The sequence below is a fragment of the Schistocerca serialis genome, chromosome 4, assembly GCF_023864345.2.
Source record: "Schistocerca serialis cubense isolate TAMUIC-IGC-003099 chromosome 4, iqSchSeri2.2, whole genome shotgun sequence".
Taxonomy (NCBI): Eukaryota; Metazoa; Arthropoda; class Insecta; order Orthoptera; family Acrididae; genus Schistocerca; species Schistocerca serialis.
The window spans coordinates 38,369,063-38,392,084 of NC_064641.1; the positions used below are offsets into that span (position 1 = coordinate 38,369,063).

Below are 23,022 nucleotides of genomic sequence, written 5' to 3' on the forward strand. Positions count from 1 at the left end.
TTCGGATTGCATTTCCTTAGGATTCTTCCAATGAATCTCAGTCTGGCATCTGCTTTACCGACGATCAACTTTATATGATCATTCCATTTTAATTCACTCCTAAAGCCTACTCCCAGATAATTTATGGAATTAACTGCTTCCAGTTGCTGACCTGCTATATTGTAGATAAATGATAAAGGATCTTTCTTTCTATGTATTCGCAGCACATTACACTTGTCTACATTGAGGTTCAGTTGCCATTCCCTGCACCATGCGTCAATTCGTTGCAGGTCCTCCTGCATTTCAGTACAATCTTCCATTGTTACAACCTCTCGATACACCACAGCATCTTCCGCAAAAAGCCTCAGTGAACTTCCGATGTTATCCACAAGGTCATTTATGTATATTGTGAATAGCAACGGTCCTACGACACTCCCCTGCGGCACTCTTAAAATCACTCTTACTTCGGAAGACTTCTCTCCATTGAGAATGACATGCTGCATTCTGTTATCTAGGAACTCTTCAATCCAATCACACAATTGGTCTGATAGTCCATATACTCTTACTTTGTTCTTTAAACGACTGTGGGGAACTGTATCGAACGCCTTGCGGAAGTCAAGAAACACGGCATCTACCTGGGAACCCGTGTCTTGGCCCTCTGAGTCTCGTGGACGAATAGCGCGAGCTGGGTTTCACTCGATCGTCTTTTTCGAAACCCATGCTGATTCCTACAGAGTAGATGTCTCCAGAACAGTCATAATACGTGTTCCAAAATTCTACAACTGATCGACGTTAGAGATATAGGTCTATAGTTCTGCACATCTGTTCGACATCCCTTCTTGAAAACGGGGATGACCTGTGCCCTTTTCCAATCCTTTAGAACGCTACGCTCTTCTAGAGCGTACTCCTCCTAACACCTGCAGCCAGGGAGAAACAAAACAGTCCAGCCAAAATATACATTTTAAGGCTATAGCATAATAATTTCAATGAGTGCTTCGAAAGAGTCTTCACTAGAAGAAACAGTTGGTACAAAGTCGAGTTACATTAATGTGATCAGCTTCGAAACGCGTGAATAACCACCTTTTGCAGCACAGATGTGGAAGAAGAGAGTCAGTGAGGTTCTGGAAGGTGCCGACAGTGATGTGCAGCCGTGTCGACTCCAGTGCCGTGGTCAGGTTTCTCGGTTGAGTATCTACGGCACGGGTAGCCCAGTCGCCATGTTCCCGCAGATTCTCGATTGGGTTTGAATCCGGTGAGTCCGGTGGCCAGGGGAACACAGTAAAGTCATCCTGGTGCTATTCGAACCACACTCGTACACTGTGAACTGTGTGACGTGTGGCATTGACCTGTTGGTAGATGCCATTGTGCCGAGGAAAAACAAACAGCATGTAAGGGTGGACACTGTCCCCAACCATAGATGCTTACTTTTGTTGATGCATTGTGCCTTCCAGAACGACGAGATCACCCACGGAATGCCACGAAAACATTCCACAGACCATAACGCTCCCTGCTCTGGTCTGGACCCTTCCAACGATTGTTGCCAGACCGGACACGCCAACGGCCACCTGTCCAATGAAGCATAAAACGTGACTAATCTGAAAAGGCCATCTGTCGCTACTGAGTGGACGACCAATAGCGATACTGGCGTGTAAATACCATCGTTCGTTGACGATGAACAGCAGTCGGCATGGGAAAATGAACCAGGCACCTGCTGCTGAGGCCCATACACAGCAACTTCGCTGAACAGCCGTTAAGCAGACTCTGCTGGTTGCTCCTTGGTCCATCTGAGCAGTCAGTTGGTCAAGAGCTGAACATCTAGAGACGAGATAATGGCGGAATTAAAAGCTGCGAGGACGGGGCGTGAGTCGTGCTTGGGTAGCTCAGTTGGTAGAGCACTTGCCCGCCAAAGGCAAAGGTCCCGAGTTCGAGTCTCGGTCCGGCACACAGTTTTAATCTGCCAGGAAGTTTCAGCTGAACATCTATTCGTCTGTGCACATCTTCGCAACTGTTGTTGAACCCTCTCATCTATAACCCATAGTGCACCACAGTTGCCCTGGCGATGGTTTTGAATGGTATCATATTTCCATAGCTGCCTTAGCGATTGTTTTGGATGGCATCACATTTCCATGCATGGTATACCTCAACCACGGCAGCAAGCAAACAGTATACAAATTTAGCCGCTTCAGAAATGCTTCCCCCCCCAGCACAAAAGTCAATGATTATGTGAGTTTTGACATCAGTAAGAGAAAAGTCACACAATAATATCGCTTATTAATTTCCTCTGGAAGAAATATAATTTACTGGCTTCTAAAAGAACTTAGCATCTCTTTCACTAAAACACCTCTGCCCCTTTAGGTATTTGCTCCATGATTGGTGATCTGGTACAAGGAGTCTGCCTGACGGCCACAAACATTCGCCTAGGAAATCGGAATGTGCCTAAGCAGAATTCGAAATTGTCTCACTGGAACACACTTTTGATTACCAGTAGATTTTCCATACTGGAAAAGAAGTTGACCACTCAAGATCACCAACTACGAACTTCAGTTTTAAACACCAAGTCTACTCCAGAGGCCCCACTACATCACATACACGTGGGAGGGCTGCTAGCCGATGCCCAGATTTCTTGAGCTCCAGTCCGCTTCACGAAGTTGTTCAACATGTAGCCCTCCCAACCACTCAGAACCAGGAGCATAATGTAGGCGGTTCCTGCTCCCATTTATAATGCTTCTGCAAGGTGCTCCTTCGTGATTTCTCTATTTCCTCCACTGCTAGTGCTGCCACCTGCCATCTGTGAGTGGTTATTGCACGTTGACATCAACACAGGTAGTGGTCACATTAATATGACTGGACAGTGCAGCCTCAAGAGTGTAAATATTAGCAAAATGGCTATCTGATGTCATAGACAATTACAAATAATAGCGACATAAAATGCGTGTGGGAGAACGCGTCGGGTGTTTGCTGAGGCAGGACCTGTGCCCAAATAGCCTTTCCATCTCAGTTGCACAGTAAGCTTTGTAAGCGTACATTTGATGTTGATGATATCTGGATACGAATAATAGCGTAGGCAGTGCTTTCAGTTAGTGTTTTGAAGTTGTATTTTTATTGTGAAAATAGCTACAGACTTAGACATTGGGAATGTAAATGAACAATGCTTGCGCAAAATCATTACATCTCTCACCCTGTTGTTTCTTAAGCGGGATGACGCTTATTATGTAGCTGTCCGTTTTCTCAGTGGTGTAATTAGATCGTCGCTCATGATCTGGTAGCGATTGTGGGGTAGACTGTTTTTCATCGTGGAGAATATAGTGAGACTTATTCCCAAGCAGATCCAGAACTACCTGGAATTGCGTTTCCAAGTTCCGTGTAGCAGCAGCAGTGTTCTTGTAATTTCATATTGGACTCGCTATTTAGATAAAGGTAGATATGTCTTGTCTGTTGGAATTAGAATCTCCCGTATAAGCTCCTCGAATTCTGATGAATGTCACTTGTAGCTTTGAGCATTAGTTGTAACTAATGTACACCAAACACACTGGAGGGTATAGGGCCGCAAAATATAATTTTACTAGATTAGCTCGTTACTAGGAAACTTCCTCCTTCCCTCTCCCCACCAGCAAGTTTTTAAGGAATCGAGCTGCCATGTGTAAAACAGCTTGAATGCCTGATTACTTTACAAATGAGTTAATGATCGAAAATACACGTCTGATATAAACTACTGTATGTTTCCCAGAGTTTAAAATGGGAGAAAATTCTTCTCTTGCAAACAGACTGTACGAAAAATATTCTTTCTTGGATACAGATGATCATCCCTGTTCCAGATTTTTCTTATATATTTACATTTGTGTTTCATCCATATGTCGTACAATGACATAATTTTCCAGTTATCTTCCGTGGTATACGGGCATATTGTGTGCAAAGTGAATAGCAAAAACAGTTAGTAGTAAAGAAATGATGAATTAAAAAGCCATTCTTGATGCTGAAGTTTTACCACATGAGCAAGGAACATTTAGCAAGGATAAAATATTTTGTTTTCATTATTTTGCGGGGCTGTAGCCGAGAGAAAGTTTAGAGAATATTTGAAATTTTGTTTGAAGTTTATTGGAAGTTGCTAAGTGCTCTCATTATCAAACACGACTTTTTCCTAGGGAATTTGCGCTCCATTGGAAGAAAAGCTTAAGTTTTATGCAATTCAGTGTTTATGACATCGTATCTCTTGAACTATATGTCATACAAAGATATAATTTTGTAAGTACATTCCGTGGTATATGAGGATACTGGCTCCAAACAATTTTGCAAATAGACTTCATAGTAAAGAAGCAATAAATTTAAATGTTATGCCTGAAGCCTAAGTTTTACTGCATGAATATCTATAATGTATACTGTAGTAACAGGTAAACATTTTTCCGTTCATCATTTTGTGGCGGGCTGTCAGCGATAAAAGGTTTCGAAAAGGCTTGAAACGGTGTGCAACCTTTGTTGGAAGTCGCCAGTAGTGGGGCAAAGTTTGTCTCAGGACAGTCTGCATTTTTGCAAACTTATTCAAGATGGTGGCTGTGTTTGGGTTGTTCTTCCACCTTCTCTCCAAGGGGGTAGCATTATTGATATCACCACCACAACTTCTCCCCCTCCTTCTCCCCCTCACCCCTTTCCCTGTACCTACTACCAATTCACTCTTCCCCCTATATCCCCCCTCTCCTCCACTAAATGTGCTGGAGTTGTTCATGATTTTTGCAATAGTCAGTCAATCCACAATGCAGAAGACAACCTTCATCCTATTCCACTACACCTGACTGAATGTACCAGAGGTGCTCCCCTTGGTGTATGGGGCTCGACTGAAGACGCTTGAAGCGGGTTTTATTTCCATTTACAATGCCACATCTGACACCTTGCTGTGTGCCCTAGTCCACCACAATATCACTCGACATTGGGGGGGGGGGGGTGGGGGGGAACTGTCCTACAACTACTGCCAGAGCAATTGCCACTACCCTACCTATCTACACGTGTATAGCTGTTGAGGAACTTGTACATAGATATACAGTAAGAAAGGATAGGACAGAGAACTATTAATGATTTGTAGGAAGAGTTGCCATCTACCGATCTACAAGTGAAACAGCTGCTGGGGAACTCGTGCATACATACAAGGTAAGAAGTGTTAGGACAGCTATCTGTCTCACTGAAGTGTAGGAAGAGTAGCCTCCTACCGATCTACAACTGAAGTAGCTACTGTGAAACTTGTCATAGATACGTGGTAAGAAGGGATGGGAAGGAAACTATTACTGAAGTGTAGGAAGAGTTGCTTCCTACCGATCTACAACTGCTGAGGAACTTGTACATAAATGCATGGTAAAAGGGACAGGGCAGCACTTAGATATAGGAAGGCCAATACATGCTACCTACAACTGATGGAAAATGTTTCACTGCTCTAATTAGACATTGAAAGTGTCATGAAAAACAGTGGAATGGATCATAATGCAACACAAGCACTGGAAATTAAGAAAAATCATTTTAGTAAGACAACTACAACAAAAACAGACTCCAAAAGATCATCTCAGGAGAGAATGATGGCAGCTGCATGTGTTCACCTCGGTGTGTGGATACAGACTAAGCGCCTTAGAACCAGTCTTACCTCACCTCCTACATCTCTTCCTTCCTCCCTCTCCTCCCCCATTACATAGGGATACTGATTTTCCAGGCCTGTTATAACCTGTTGCTGATGGCACACAAAGATGTCCATCCACTGCAGCTGCCCTGCTTTGGTCTATGTTGGGTTGACAATGATATACTGTTTCCAGTCTGCAGCTGGACCTTCCCACTGATAGTCATTGTGCTTCGCCAGGCTAACCTCTCGCTGACTATCCATCGCGGATGAAGAACTGAATGGTCAACAGCAGCGTGCTTTCAAAAGTTCTGGATAGGCAAGCACTCTCTGAAAGCGGTCCTCGACTAAGTAAAATCAGTTTCATGTAGGAAAACTATTGTTTATTATGTCCCTCGTACATGAGATACGCACGGATCTTTACACTAGTCATCTCACTGTGTGCACAGGCTAGGCCCGGCGGCTGCGTGCAGTTATAACCTGTCATTGCTCGCATTTATTCTACTTCTGCAGTACACTCACTGAGGACTGTCTGGTAGAGGTATCAGACACTCCACTGTACCAAAGAACAGCTTTGTGAGTTTGTGCCTGTGTGTGTGTGTGTGTGTGTGTGTGTGTGTGTGTGTGTGTGCGTGTGTGTGTGTGTGTGTGTGTGTGTGGTTATTCTCAGTTCTGTGGAAGGAAGAGATTGTTGCTGTACAGACTTCAGAGTCAGTGGAGGAATTTCAGACAGGTCAGTTGCTTCTCGTAGATTGACACACTGCAGCTCTGCCTAAAGTGTTCCCGTTCAGATGTGTGTGAAATCTTATGGGACTTAACTACCAAGGTCACCAGTCCCTAAGCTTACACACTACGTAACCTGAATCATCCTAAGGACAAACACACACACCCATGCCCGAGGGAGGACTCGAACCTCCGAGTCCGCCGCTCGTGGTCTCGCGGTAGCGTTCTCGCTTCCCGAGCGCGGGGTCCCGGGTTCGATTCCCGGCGGGGTCAGGGATTTTCACCTGCCTCGAGATGACTGGGTGTTTGTGTTGTCTTCATCATTTCATCATCATCCAGGAAAGTGGCGAAATTGGACTGAGCAAAGATTGGATAATTGTACGGGCGCTGATAACCACGCCGTTGAGCGCCCCACAACCCCAACATCATCATCATCATCGTCGAACCTCCGCCGGGACGAGCCACAAAGTCCATGACTGCAGCGCATCAGACCGCTCGGCCAATCCCGCGCGCGCAAAGTGTTTCCGTTCTTGACAGTTCAACTGCTGTAATGTCAGCTCATTTATTTAAAAAAAGTGACTGAATAAACACAATACTCATTTGCTGCACAAAGTATTACCAGTGTGTATTTTCCAGGTGTGATTCTTATGCTTGCTACAACGAATATTGTACCAACAGATCTCACCTCACATCATGTAACGGGTGTATCTTAAGCTTGAATGCTGTGACAGTGCAAATAGTCAATGTAGTGCTAAAATCAATGAAATTTCCAGCTAAATAAGTGTAAACACACTCCCCAGGTGTGATTCTTGCGGTTAATACAACGAATATCGTACAGACAGATATGAACTCACATGGACTGTGACGCCAACAGTGCAAATAGCGGATATAGTACTATAATCAATGAAATCTCCAGCTAAATAAACGTAAACTCACTCTCATGGTATGAACTTGTGCTTGGTACAATGAATGTTGCTCCGAGAACATTGAATCTTGTGTTGAATATACTACAAAATTAGCACTTAAAACCATCCAAAACTCCTTAAACATACGAGGGCCGTTCAGAAAGTAACCTCCGGTTGATTTAAAAAAATACACCAAGTTAAATAAAAATATTTTAATTTATACATCTTACAACTACATCTTTGCACTATTTTTCTACATAGTCTCCATAGCGATTGAGGCACTTATCGTATCTCTTCACAAGCTTTGAAATTCCTTCTGCATAAAAATCACCCGCTTGTGCCTGGAGCCAGCCTGTGACCGCATCTTTGAGCTCTTCGTCGTCATCAAACCGCTGTGACCCGAGCCATTTCTTCAAATGCATGAAGAGGTGATAATCACTTGGCGCCAGGTCTGGGCTGTAAGGTGGATGGTTGATAACGTCCCACTTGAAGGACTCAAGAAGGGCCGTTGTTCTGCGAGCAGAGTGAGGACGGGCGTTATCGTGCAAAAAAAACGATACCGGAAGTCAGCATACCACGGCGTTTGTTCTGTATAGCCCGTCGTAACTTTTTTATTGTTTCACAGTACACGTCTTGATTAACGGTCGTACCACGTTCCATGAATTCAACCAACAACACCCCTTTGGCATCACAAAACACCGTTGCCATCAGTTTTCTGGCAGAAAAATCTTGCGAGGCTTTTCTTGGTTTGGTAGGCGAATTTGAATGTGCCCACATCTTTGATTGTTCTTTTGTCTCAGGGTTCACGTACTTAATCCAGGTTTCGTCACCGGTCACGATTCTGTTTAACAATGGTTCTCCTTCGTCCTCATAACGTGACAGAAAGTCTAATGCAGAGGCCATTCTTTGAGTTTTGTGGTGGTCATGAACGTTTTCTCGTCCACTTTTAAATAAACGTACCCATTCACGGACAACTCCTTCACTCATAACTCTTGGTCCGTACACGGCACAAAGCTCACGATGAATAGCTGCTGCAGAATATCCTTTGGCTGTAAAAAACCTTATGACAGCACGCACTTCACATTTGGCGGGGTTTTCTATTGCAGCACACATTTCAAACTGCCACAAAAACTAAACTTGCGCAGGTACGACGTTCACTCGACCACGGCTTGATGCCGACTGACCTGTTGAGTGCGTGAACGCACAGATGGCGTCGCTACTCCCCCCACAACCCGCACGTGACCAATCGGAGGTTACTTTCTGAACCGCCCTCGTACATCCAGCTAGCAAATTTCACACACTATGGTGAGTAGAAGACTTCGCCGATAACATAATGCTGGTGGGACCAAACAACAAAACGGTAACCAATATTGAGCGAATTTTCCAGAATGGATAGACGTGTTTTTCTTGTGACTGGTACCAGTGAGTCTTAGGGGGAGAGAGATGTAATCCTCTTATACATGAGTAACTATTAAAAAAAAGAACACACACACAGTAGCAATGACTATATTACGCTATGTGCGCATCCTGGCCTTGTTCCTACAGGAAGACAAAACACTGTAGTAACATCACACAACTACCGGGAAAAAAAAACCTTACAGCACAACAATGCATGTGTCTTTACCTCGAAGTGTGGCTGCAACTACGCAGTTTAGAACCAGTCCTACCTCCCTCCTACCTCTCCTCTTCCCTCTCTGTTCTACTCCTATACATAGGGATTCTGGTTTTCAAGGCTTGTTCTAATCTGTCGCTGATGGTATACAGAGAGGTCCATCCACTACAGGTGTTCTGCTTTGGCAGGTGCTGGGGTTGACAGAGATGTATCATTTCAGGTCTGCAGAGATCAAACGTATTTCTAGGAAATGCCAATCTCAGGAACAATAGTGTAATACTTGACTATTCATCACCTCCCCCTGCTGCTGACAGCCTCAGGTGTCAGTGGAATGAGGGAGAGAGGGTGTGAGAATTCCCAGCTTCGGGACCCAACACACGAACTAGCGTAACTGTGATCTGCTATCTGTGTATTTACAACAGAATAAGGTCAGCGCCCTGTCTCACCACAGTAAAACTGAGGTGATATCAAGTGTTCCCCAGGGAAGCGTCCTGGGACCTCTGCTGTTCCTGATCTATATAAATGACCTGGGTGACAATCTGAGCAGTTCTCTTAGGTTGTTCGCAGATGATGCTGTAATTTACCGTCTAGTAAGGTCATCCGAAGACCAGTATCAGTTGCAAAGCGATTTAGAAAAGATTGCTGTATGGTGTGGCAGGTGGCAGTTGACGCTAAATAACGAAAAGTGTGAGGCGATCCAAATGACTTACAAAAGAAATCCGCTGGAATTCGATTACACGATAAATAGTACAATTCTCAAGGCTGTCAATTCAACTAAGTACCTGGGTGTTAAAATTACGAACAACTTCAGTTGGAAAGACCACATAGATAATATTGTGGGGAAGGCGAGCCAAAGGTTGCGTTTCATTGGCAGGACACTTAGAAGATGCAAGAAGTCCACTAAAGAGACAGCTTACACTTGTTCGTCCTCTGTTAGAATATTGCTGCGCGGTGTGGGATCCTTACCAGGTGGGATTGATGGAGGACATCGAAAGGGTGCAAAAAAGGGCAACTCGTTTTATATTATCACGTAATAGGGGAGAGAGTGTGGCAGATATGATACGCGAGTTGGGATGGAAGTCATTAAAGCAAAAACGTTTTTCGTCGCGGCGAGATCTATTTACGAAATTTCAGTCTCCAACTTTCTCTTCCGAATGCGAAAATATTTTGTTGAGCACGACCTACATAGGTAGGAATGATCATCAAAATAAAATAAGAAAAATCAGAGCTCGAACAAAAAGGTTTAGGTGTTCATTTTTCCCGCGCGCTGTTCGGGAGTGGAATGGTAGAGACAGTATGATTGTGGTTCGCTGAACCCTCTGCCAAGCACTTAAATGTGAATTGCAGAGTAATCATGTAGATGTAGATGTAGATAGGTGAGGAACTGAACAGCCAACAGCATGCTATGGCCCTCGGCTACGTCTTGTGGTGCGAAGAGGCAGCTCCAACGGCTGCACTCACCAGGGGGTCAGACACTGCGACCAGAGACAATTGTGATCACTGCAGGTGGTCGCTATTCAATATGCTGGAGCCGATCACCTCCCCCTGCTGCTGACAGCCTCAGGTGTCAGTGGAGTGAGGGAGAGAGGGTGTGAGAAGTCCCAGCTTCGGCACCCAGCACACGAACTAGAGTAACTATGATCTGCTATCTGTGTATTTACAACAGAATAAGGTCGGCGCCCTGTCTCACCATAGAAATCCATTTGTGTGTGTGTGGATTTTTGTGATTGTTTGTAGATATCATGTCTGGGTTACTGGGTTACATATTGGAGGTGGATGGTATAATTAGAAATAGCAAGCTACATCCAGTAAGCAATAAGTGTATATACATATCGATAAATATCGAAAGTAAGGAAAAATGTCATAAAATCAGTAAAATTCTGCCACGACATATTCTTGCTGGATATCTGTATTTACATTTAGAGTTTAGTGGAAATGCATCAGTTCACAGAATAACTGCCTGGGATTTTAGCTACGTTCTGCATGTCTGTGATTGAAGTCGTTTCCATAGACATATCGAAGACCTGTGTTACATTTCATCACATGTACTGGAGAAAAACCGATTTAGTAAGGGGCGTTCTTGTGTGGTGGAGGAACTGAGAGTTGTCATGATGGATGTTGCAGTTTTGGAAACAGGTTATTGCAGTTTGGATATATTTGGTAGAAGTTTTGACGGGGTTTGGGAGCATTTTAACATAGTGTCAACCTCTCAGACACTTAAGGCAGAGAAAAGCTTATAAATTATGCTCCTTTGCATTTAGTTTTAATTATCAACCTGTAAAATGCCTGGAAATTCGTAACAGCGACTGCAGAAAATCTTTATTTTAGAGAAGGAGAAACATATTTTCCCCAATCTAGGACAGTGTTCTCCACCATACCATCGGATACAGATATTACTGAATTAGATTTGGTTCTCGCAAACGATGTTTTTCCCACAGGTATTAAGAAAAAGAACCAATGTATCGAACAGACTTAAACCATTCCTTATTAAGGAAATTACTCCTCTAAGTACAGTTAATGTATTATGTGTTCAGAATGAAGCTACACAACATCAGGGTAACGAAAGGAGAACGCGGCTATATGGTAAAGACAACTGTAACTAGAAAAAGAGGCAAATGCAGATGTGCTAGCAGGGTTTATGTATGACTTTAAACATTGTGTGTGGGGGAAATTTTATATTGGGGGACTATTAGCATTTACAGTAAACAGTAACAGAAACTGGGCACATATTGGAGTACTGGTGGAAATGAATAAAACTGCTTGTTCTGGGGTGAGAGTGGACTGATTTATATACGACGGTTGGAACTTAAATAGTGGCAACCATTTATTCACAACCGATACAAAAGAGTTAAATGTTTGCACCTGTTACTGTCCTTCAAAGTAGTCACCAGCGTTGTGTAGATCCCGTTGCCAGCTATGTGGAAGGCGTAGTATACCGTTAGCAGAGCCTGTTCTGTTGATGGTGCGAAGACCAGTAAGGAAGTCATCTGTATCGTTTACTCGTAATGCTGTCTGCCCCTCTTCTTTTATGTTTCCACCTGTCTCCTCCTTCACCATGCCCCATATTGTGTTTATTTTGTTATCTGATGTGATTATTTTTCTCGCGTAGTACATTTCCTATGATGTCCATATTACTATCATCAATATTTTGCAGCATGTCTTGTAATGTGCTATAGTGTCAACAACAGATTTGTTTCCAACTGACAGATGCAGTTTACTTTTTATTTTACAAGAAACCTTTCTTCCATGATTAGTCCATGGCTTTGTAGACTGGTCCCATCTGTGCTAGTTTTGGGCGCAATCAGTATTATAATAGGTAAGTACTTTATTAACAAAAGTGTTATATTTTTCATTCACGCTATGAGCACTAAGCAGGGATGGCTAGAGGACAAATGTAAGCATGTAGAGGCCTATCTCACTAGGGGTAAGATAGATACCGCCTACAGGAAAATTAAAGAGACCTTTGGAGGTAAGAGAACCACTTGTATGAATATCAAGAGCTCAGATGGAAACCCAGTTCTAAGCAAAGAAGGGAAAGCAGAAAGGTGGAAGGAGTATATAGAGGGTCTATACAAGGGCGATGTACTTGAGGACAATATTATGGAAATGGAAGAGGATGTAGATGAAGATGAAATGGGAGATACGATACTGCGTGAAGAGTTTGACAGAGCACTGAAAGACCTGAGTCGAAACAAGGCCCCCGGAGTAGACAATATTCCATTGGAACTACTGACGGCCGTGGGAGAGCCAGTCCTGACGAAACTCTACCATCTGGTGAGCAAGATGTATGAAACAGGCGAAATACCCTCAGACTTCAAGAAGAATATAATAATTCCAATCCCAAAGAAAGCAGGTGTTGACAGATGTGAAAATTACCGAACTATCAGCTTAATAAGTCACAGCTGCAAAATACTAACGCGAATTCTTTACAGACGAATGGAAAAACTAGTAGACGCCAACCTCGGGGAAGATCAGTTTGGATTCCGTAGAAACACTGGAACACGTGAGGCAATACTGACCTTACGACTTATCTTAGAAGAAAGATTAAGGAAAGGCAAACCTATGTTTCTAGCATTTGTAGACTTAGAGAAAGCTTTTGACAATGTTGACTGGAATACTCTCTTTCAAATTCTAAAGGTGGCAGGGGTAAAATACAGGGAGCGAAAGGCTATTTACAATTTGTACAGAAACCAGATGGCAGTTATAAGAGTCGAGGGACATGAAAGGGAAGCAGTGGTTGGGAAGGGAGTAAGACAGGGTTGTAGCCTGTCCCCGATGTTGTTCAATCTGTATATTGAGCAAGCAGTAAAGGAAACAAAAGAAAAATTCGGAGTAGGTATTAAAATTCATGGAGAAGAAATAAAAACTTTGAGGTTCGCCGATGACATTGTAATTCTGTCAGAGACAGCAAAGGACTTGGAAGAGCAGTTGAATGGAATGGACAGTGTCTTGAAAGGAGGATATAAGATGAACATCAACAAAAGCAAAACAAGGATAATGGAATGTAGTCTAATTAAGTCGGGTGATACTGAGGGAATTAGATTAGGAAATGAGGCACTTAAAGTAGTAAAGAAGTTTTGCTATTTGGGGAGCAAAATAACTGATGATGGTCGAAGTAGAGAGGATATAAAATGTAGGCTGGCAATGGCAAGGAAAGCGTTTCTGAAGAAGAGAAATTTGTTAACATCCAGTATTGATTTAGGTGTCAGGAAGTCATTTCTGAAAGTATTCGTATGGAGTGTTGCCATGTATGGAAGTGAAACATGGACGATAAATAGTTTGGACGAGAAGAGAATAGAAGCTTTCGAAATGTGGTGCTACAGAAGAATGCTGAAGATTAGATGGGTAGATCACATAACTAATGAGGAAGTATTGAATAGGATTGGGGAGAAGAGAAGTTTGTGGCACAACTTGACCAGAAGAAGGGATCGGTTGGTAGGACATGTTCTGAGGCATCAAGGGATCACCAATTTAGTATTGGAGGGCAGCGTGGAGGGTAAAAATCGTAGGGGGAGACCAAGAGATGAATACACTAAGCAGATTCAGAAGGATGTAGGTTGCAGTAGGTACTGGGAGATGAAAAAGCTTGCACAGGATAGAGTAGCATGGAGAGCTGCATCAAACCAGTCTCTGGACTGAAGACCACAACAACAACACATGAGCACTGTGTCCATCACTGCTGTTCATGTCTTTGAGGAGTGTGTTAAAACACTCCTTTTTTGGCTTCACTGACTAGCCTATTGAATTAAGATTTTATAGGTTTTATATACTTTTCCGTATCAACGTTTAACAAAAAGAACTGCATGTCATAGTCTGGGAGGCCTTGACTTCTGGTTATCAGACGTCTACAAGGAGTTACAGAAACTGGTAATTGGCAGGAAGTCCTACTGCTGCTTGATAGTCATAGGTGATTCTGACGCGAAAATACGAGGAAAGCCAAAGAAATATTTTTCAGTGGAGAACTTCAGATATAACACCAGAAATGACAGAGCGCATACGTTAATAGAAGTAGGTGAGAACAATATGCTCGTTCTTAAAATATCCTTTCAAAAACAAAATAAGACACAATAAAAATAGTCAGAATACTACGGTCCTACGTTTCTGATGTAATTTAGCCATCTTCTTCTATGTGTTTTCTTATCGATATGAATCAACCGAAGAACTTTCTTGGCCAATCTTCAATCTATTACCCTGGCAACATGTCTCACCCATCTCAATTTCATTGTCATTATACTCATAATTCCGTCTTCCACTCCGTGCTGCCTTCTGTTCTACTTGTCCGTTTCCCTGTCTCTTCTACTAGCTCGTCTCTCTATCGCTCGTTGAGTCACTGTCATATTTAGAATGGTTTTTGCTTGGGAAAACTACGGATCTCCACCTCAAGTCAAAACTGGTAATAAACAATTATCGCAGATGTTCCCTTTAAGACAGGTAGGAAAGGTACCCAGGAACAGATATAGACTCAGATCACAATATGGTAGTGATGAAGATTAAGCTGAAGTTTAAGAGTTTAGTCGGGAAGAACCTACACGCAAAGAAGTGAGATACGAAAGTGCTGAGAAATGACGGGACACGCTTGAAGTTCTCTAAGGCTGCGGAAACAGCAATAAGGAATAGCTCAGTAAACAGTGTAGTTGAGGAGGAATTGACGTATCTAAAAAGGGCAATCACAGAAGTTGTAAAGAAAAACATAGGTACAAAGAAGGTAACTGCGAAGAAACCATGGGTAACAGAAGAAATACTTCAGTTCATTGATGAAAGAAGGAAGTAGAAAAATGTTAAGGGGTGTTCACGAATACAGAAATACAAGCCTCTGAGAAATGAAATAAATAGGAAGAGCAGGTAAGCTAAGACGAAATGTCTGTATGAAAAATGCGAAGAAACCGGAAAAGATATGATTGTCAGAAGAACTGACTCAGCATAAAAAAGTCAAAACGACCTTCGGTGCAATTAAAAGCAAGGGTGATAACATTAAAAGTGGAACGAGAATTCCACTGTCAAATACAGAGGAGAGAGCGAATAGGTGGAAAGAGTACATTGACGACCTCTATAAGGGGGAAGATTTGTCAGATCTGATAGAAGAAGAAACAAGAGTCGATTTAGGTTAGACAGAGGATCGAGTTTTGGAATAAGAATTTCAAAGAACTTTGCGGGGCTTAAGATCCAATAAGGCAGAAGGGATAGATATCATTCCATCATAATTTCTAAAAACATTGGGGAAGTAGCAATAAAACGACTATTCACGTTGGTGTGTAGAATGTATGAGTCTGGCGACATACAATCTGACTTCCGGAAAAATATCATCCACATTCCGAAGATTGCAATAGCTGACAAGTGCGCCAATTATCGCACAATCAGCTTAACAGCTCATGCATCCAAGTTGCTGACAAGACTAATATTCAGAAAAATGAGGATGTGCTAGATTACGATCAGATTGGCTTTAGGAAAGGTAAAGGCATCTGAGAGGCAATTATAAAGTTGTGGTTATCAATGGAAGGAAGACTAAAGAAAAATCAAGACACTTTCATCGGATGTGTCGACATGCAAAAACGTTCGACAATGTAAAGGTGCAAGATGTTCGAAATTCTGAGAAAAATAGCGGTATGCTATGGGGAGAGAGGGATAGTAAGAGTGGACGACAAAAGAACGAAGTGCTCGGATTAAAAAGGGTACAAGACAGGGATGTAATCTTTCCCCCCTACTGTTCAATCTATACGTCGAAGACGCGTTAATGGAAATAAAAGAGCCGGCCGCGGTGGTCTAGCGGTTCTAGGCGCGCAGTCCGGAACCGCGCGACTGCTACGGTCGCAGGTTCGAATCCTGCCTCGGGCATGGATGTGTGTGATGTCCTTAGGTTAGTTAGGTTTAAGTAGTTCTAAGTTCTAGGGGACTGATGACCACAGTAGTTAAGTCCCGTAGTGCTCAGAGCCATTTGAACTATTTTGAAATAAAAGAAAGGTTCAGAAGTGGAATTACAATTCGAGGGGAAATGATATCAATGATATGAGTCGGTGCTGACATTGCTATCCTGAGTGAAAGTGAAGAATAATTACATGACCTGCTGAATGGAATGAACGATCCAATGAGTACAGAATATGGACTGAGTGTAAATCGAAGAAAGACGAATGTAATGAGAAGTATCAGAAATGAGGACAGCGAAAAAACTTAACATCAGGATTCATGGTCACGAAGTAAATGAAGTTAAGGAATTCTGCTACCTAAGTAGCAAAATACCCAATGATGCACAGAGGAAGGAGGACAACAAAGGCAGACTAGCACTGGCAAAAAGGCCATTTCTGGCCAAGAGAAGTCTACTAGTATCAAACATAGACCTTAATTTGAGGAAGAAATTTCTAATAATGTACGTCTGGAGTACAGGATTGTACGGTTGTGAAACATGGACTGCGGGAAAACCGCAACAGAAGAGAATCGAAGCATTTGGGACTTGGTGCTACAGACGAAAGTGGACTGATATGGTGAGAAATGAAGAGGTTCCGAGCAGAATCGGAGAAGGAAGGAATATGTGGAAAACACTGAAAAGGAGAAGGGACAGGATGGTAGGACATCCGTTAAGACATGAGGGAATGACTTCCATGGTGCTAGAAGGAGCTGTAGAGGGCAAAAACTGTAGAGGAAGTCAGAGATTGGGATACATGCAGCAAATAATTGAGGACGTAGGTCGCGAGACCTATTCTGAGATGAAGAGGTTGGCACAGGAGAGGAATTGTGGCGTACGGCCTCAATTTGGTTAACGCGTTTATTTGTTTACGTTCTGAAATAATCATGCGTTCCTGTGTCAGTTGGAAAATATGAATGTAATCAAATCTCTCAAACAGGGATAGTGTCCAAGTTCCATGAAAAGCATATCATGGAAATTCGGCTAAGGCTTCAAGCTGCAAGAAAATGCTATAATTTTGTATGTAATTTATAGTTTTCTCAGTAATAGAGGAGCACGGAAAAGGTAATTTTGGTATTACACACTCTTTGGACATGCCAGCCATAGAGGAGACGTTGTCGCCTCCAAAGGGTGCATCGATGAGGCCGTGACCTGAGTGGAACGAGGCGGTCAGAGTTGAACGATGTTTCCTCCGCAGAGTGCGACATAAACCTATTAGACGATAGGGAGTTTCCTGGTGGCAAACGTTTCGGCAGGCGACAGCAGTTGGCGGTAACAGCATCAGCCCGAGCGCGGAAGTGAGGCATAAACTACACTCCTGGAAATTGAAATAAGAACACCGTGAATTCATTGTCCCAGGAAGGGGAAACTTTATTGACACATTCCTGGGGTCAGATACATCACATGATCACACTGACAGAACCACAGGCACATAGACACAGGCAACAGAGCATGCACAATGTCGGCACTAGTACAGTGTATATGCACCTTTTGCAGCAATGCAGGCTGCTATTCTCCCATGGAGACGATCGTAGAGATGTTGGATGTAGTCCTGTGGAACGGCTTGCCATGCCATTTCCACCTGGCGCCTCAGTTGGACCAGCGTTCGTGCTGGACGTGCAGACCGCGTGAGACGACGCTTCATCCAGTCCCAAACATGCTCAATGGGGGACAGATCCGGAGATCTTGCTGGCCAGGGTAGTTGACTTACACCCTCTAGAGCACGTTGGGTGGCACGGGATCCATGCGGACGTGCATTGTCCTGTTGGAACAGCAAGTTCCCTTGCCGGTCTAGGAATGGTAGAACGATGGGTTCGATGACGGTTTGGATGTACCGTGCACTATTCAGTGTCCCCTCGACCATCACCAGTGGTGTACGGCCAGTATAGGAGATCGCTCCGCACACCATGATGCCGGGTGTTGGCCCTGTGTGCCTCGGTCGTATGCAGTCCTGATTGTGGCGCTCACCTGCACGGCGCCAAACACGCATACGACCATCATTGGCACCAAGGCAGAAGCGACTCTCATCGCTGAAGACGACACGTCTCCATTCGTCCCTCCATTCACGCCTGTCGCGACACCACTGGAGGCGGGATGAACGATGTTGGGGCGTGAGCGGAAGACGGCCTAACGGTGTGCGGGACCGTAGCCCAGCTTCATGGAGACGGTTGCGAATGGTCCTCGCCGATACCCCAGGAGCAACAGTGTCCCTAATTTGCTGGGAAGTGGCGGTGCGGTCCCCTACGGCACTGCGTAGGATCCTACGGTCTTGGCGTGCATCCGTGCGTCGCTGCGGTCCGGTCCCAGGTCGACGGGCACGTGCACCTTCCGCCGACCACTGGCGACAACATCGATGTACTGTGGAGACCTCACGCCCCACGTGTTGAGCAATTCGGCGGTACGTCCACCCGGCCTCCCGCATGCCCACTATACGCCCTCGCTCAAAGTCCGTCAACTGCACATACGGTTCACGTCCACGCTGTCGCGGCATGCTACCAGTGTTAAAGACTGCGATGGAGCTCCGTATGCCACGGCAAACTGGCTGACACTGACGGCGGCGGTGCACAAATGCTGCGCAGCTAGCGCCATTCGACGGCCAACACCGCGGTTCCTGGTGTGTCCGCTGTGCCGTGCGTGTGATCATTGCTTGTACAGCCCTCTCGCAGTGTCCGGAGCAAGTATGGTGGGTCTGACACGCTGGTGTCAATGTGTTCTTTTTTCCATTTCCAGGAGTGTAGTTTGTGTTCCTCGAGCGTACAGCGATCGGCGAGCCATGGCATTTGAGGAAACTATCACAGCGGTACACGAAACGCCAGAAATTTAGAAATCTAGTCATTCTTAGTATAAAAACAGTCGATTGGAAAGGAGGATATGGAGTGAAATAGTAGGCCACTGTGGCCGAGCGGTTCTAGGCGCTACAGTCTGGAACCGCGCGACCGCTACGGTCGCAGGTTCGAATCCTGCCTCGGTCATGGATGTGTGTGATGTCCTTAGGTTAGTTAGGTTTAAGTAGTTCTAAGTTCTAGGGGACTGATGACCTCAGCAGTTAAGTCCCACAGTGCTCAGAGTCATTTGGAGCGAAATAGCAATGAAGCGTAACGTTGTTCTGGCAACACTAATTTACAAGCGTGTCTCGCAAATTTCTTGGCACTAGTGATGTTAGATGGAATTGTTTGAATTGTATAATACTATTTTCGTTTATATAAAATTAAAAAAAAATGACCTGACTTTTACTTAAATCAAGGTCACTGTAAGTTTTCCCTCCTGCGATATACTTGAATGGAAATTGATTCAGGGCACTCTCGAGCGTGCATCGATCTTTTTAAGAACGTAATCAAATGTAGACACACACATTTTAGTGCATTCATGGGATTTACTAGGATCTTATCGTAAAGTCTTGTGCGATTCTCTCCGTTTCAATAGAATACTTGGATAATTCCTTATACCGAATAAATCGACTTTCAGAGACGTATTTCCTTCTAGTATCAAATCGGGTAACAAAACTTCCGTTTGTGTGTCTCTGCAGAGCGCCATTACGCACCGCTGAACAAAGAACTGCTACTCAGGACACTACAGCGTCGGCTCACATTCTGACGTCATCGGGAAGCCAGTTACTCCGACGTCGTCGGGAAGTAAGTTACTCTGTACTTTTTGATACGTGGGCTTGGAGCTATCAAAATGTGTGACACAAATAGCCGTACCTTTTTATTTTACTGACTTAGAAGCTAACGTTTAGTATACCGCCAAGGGACCATCGACATTAGTATGTCACGCAGATTTCAACTTGATAACGTCTACCCCTTCCTGACTAAAACAGGTCTTAAAAGAGGGATGCACAACAGACAGATAACAAATGAAAAATTTTTTTCATGACATATACTCACAAATTTAGAGTTTTCTCATTTTTTCCTTTGGTTTTACTGTAAAACTTTGCTTCTTGCAAATGTCATGAGTCTAGTCCAACGGGAAGTATCCTACAGGGTTTAATGAGTGAGTTTGCGAGCATCAAAATGTGTGACGTAATTGCCCGTGTCTTTTGACTGCATTGACTTAGGATTTCAATTTTTCAAAATGCCAGTGGACATCAGGCTTTAGTATGTGAAATAAATCTCAACTCGATACATATACCAGGTCCTAAGAAAAACGACTCTCAACAGACGAACAGACAGACAGACGTACAACAAGAAGTGAACCTATAACATCCTGTAAGTGTGCCGTTTTTACCGACTGAGGCACGGAACCATAATTAATTATGTAACATAATTTTTTCGAGGTGTTAATTAAACTTTTTGACTACGTCTTGCGCAGTTCAAGAGTCTAATGAAAGGTCAACGCCTACCAATTGATGCCGGACGTCACTTCAGTTCTATGCCAGTTGCTAGGGCTTTGTTGCAGCCTTAAATCAAACTAATAGTTTCAGAACCGAGAGCACACATTCAAAGCCGGACGCCGACCTCTCCTACAGCTTTCCACTTTGGCGCGCCCAAAACGAACCGGCTCGACCCGCTACCCACCGTACGCCAGCCGTCCTTTATTACAGAACAGAGACAGATCCTTCGTCTGGAATGCTATATTTTACGCGAAACGGCATCGGGGTTCCGCACATTTCCTATCGTCTCGACTGAAGTGGCCTGTTCTTTTCAGGTAGGAAGGGCTTGTCGCACAAAGGAAATTCACTCTACAGTTCCGCAATTTCTGCCAGGGGCGTAGTTAGAGGGCTTCCCCGGCACCATTCGCCAGCTCAAGGTTGCTCCTTTTCAAGGCGATAGCGTCTCAGTCCAAGGCTTGCATGTTCGAAAAGTCGGGAACACGAAAATTACGATTTCCACCCGCGGCTGTTATTGAGAAAACTATAAATAATAATACAGTATTATTATTTTCTTTGGTAGCCAAATGTCCGTGTTATACTTTTCACGAAACTTGGATACTACACCTGTTCACTGGAGTTGATTAAATTCACACGTACCAGCTGGCACAAGAGCGCACAGTTAGTTAAGGCTGTAAACAGAGAAATATGTTAACCAAATTAACCTTTCGTCGCAGTGGATTTTTAAAGAAGTAAACAGCAGTGTAAAAATGGACCTGAGCACACTTTAAAACAAAATAGGCATTTCAAAGCCAGGCTTCCTACGGGTGTGAAGAAGAACGTTTCCAATGAGTGTTTACTACTAGTTTTGTCTGAGGATGGAGATCCATGATGTTTACCAACAAAACTATTCGAAATCAGATAATGACTCAACGAGCTATAGACTATGAGTTAGTATTGGACTCAGGAAAACAGACAATTAGATCAGAGTGCAGAATGGAGTGAAAGATAGAATTATGACTAATAAAAATGAAATGGAGATGGTTGGGACATATAACCAGTAAACAGATGAGAGGATGGAAGATGGGCAAGGAATTTCTTCGCTTGATTACGATCGGCAAGAAAAGACCTATAAGATGACGTAATGGAAGATGGATTAATAGCATTAGAAACAGAGGATCTTCATGCCTTGTTCAATTTTTATTCTTTCCATTTTCTATATACATTCTCTTGGAACGGTGAGTGAGGACAAAAGTACCGTTTCCGACAAACTGTGGTACTGTGTGTCCTCTGTCATTTCTGGTGTTCAAGTTCTCCACTGAAAAATCTTTATTTGGTTTCCATACTACTTGTCTGACAGAAACCTCCAGTATTATCAAGCGGTAGGAGGACTTTGTGCCAGTTATCAGTTCCTGTAACCCTTCTTAGAGATCTTCTGTTTTCCCATACTAATGTAAGCCCATTGGTGCACAGACTTGTATGATTACCACGTAATATATTTAGTTCCTTTTTTTTAAGCATGTGTTGTTGTTCAGCCTGAGATTCCGTCAGTTAATATTCTTGTAATTTTTTTGTTTCTAATAAAATTTATAGTATAGTTTCCTCTCTACTCTTTAGTTCTGTAATAAAAACATTTGACCAAATTTTGTTTAATTTAATCTTCATTTTATCGTCGCACGTATAACACATTTTACATCACTTCTGTTAAATTCTTTTAACCTGTGTCTGCGTGAGACAATGTGAGATTGTTCGTCCACCTTGATGGAAACACTTTTTGTTTGTTTTTATTTTGTTTTATTATATCCCATTTCTTCTTATTTAATTACTTTTCCTAATCCATTAACCTAATTTTGGACCATAAAGTCATGCAATTTACTGTCAGAAAATAAAATTTAGAAATAGTTTGCAATAAGTGACCCTACTGAGAAAACCGAGCGAGATTGCGCAGTGGTTAGCATACTGGACTCGCATTCGGGAGGACGATGGTTCAATCCCACGTCTGCCCATCCTGATTTAGGTTTACCGTGATTTCGCTAAATCGCTTCAGGCAAATGCCGGGATTGTTTCTTTGAAAGGGTACGGCCGACTTCCTTCCCCATCCTTCCCTAATCCGAAGAGACCGATGACCTCGCAGTTTGGTCTCCTCCCCCAAATCAACCAACCACCCTACTGAGAAATATAAGGATAGGTGCCAATGGGCTGGGGAGTGGGAGGAGGGTGTGATCCGACTAGAGTAATTCCAGTGACAAATACGGAAACCCAAGCTTCGCATCTGGTGATACCCACGTGGTAACCATCAGAAAGAAGTACACGCAACCTGGTCACTACTCCCTGCACTGCTAAAAGCTTGGAGAGTGCAGGTTTGTTACGCTCAGGACTTCGTGGATGTTACTGAAGCTGGCAGGTTACTGAATGACAACACAAACACGAAATACACTCCTGGAAATGGAAAAAAGAACACATTGACACCGGTGTGTCAGACCCACCATACTTGCTCCGGACACTGCG

The 23,022-nt window shown here is 43.5% G+C and overlaps 1 protein-coding gene and 1 non-coding gene across 2 annotated transcripts in view; both read left to right on the top strand.

The window, feature by feature from the left end:
- Nucleotides 1-23,022, top strand: part of LOC126474034 (insulin-like growth factor-binding protein complex acid labile subunit) — a 168,877-nt gene that overhangs the window by 32,980 nt on the left and 112,875 nt on the right. The window lies entirely within an intron of this gene.
- On the top strand, nucleotides 1,848-1,922 carry Trnaw-cca (transfer RNA tryptophan (anticodon CCA)). The gene has a single exon. It is a non-coding gene; the product is annotated as a tRNA-Trp (tRNA).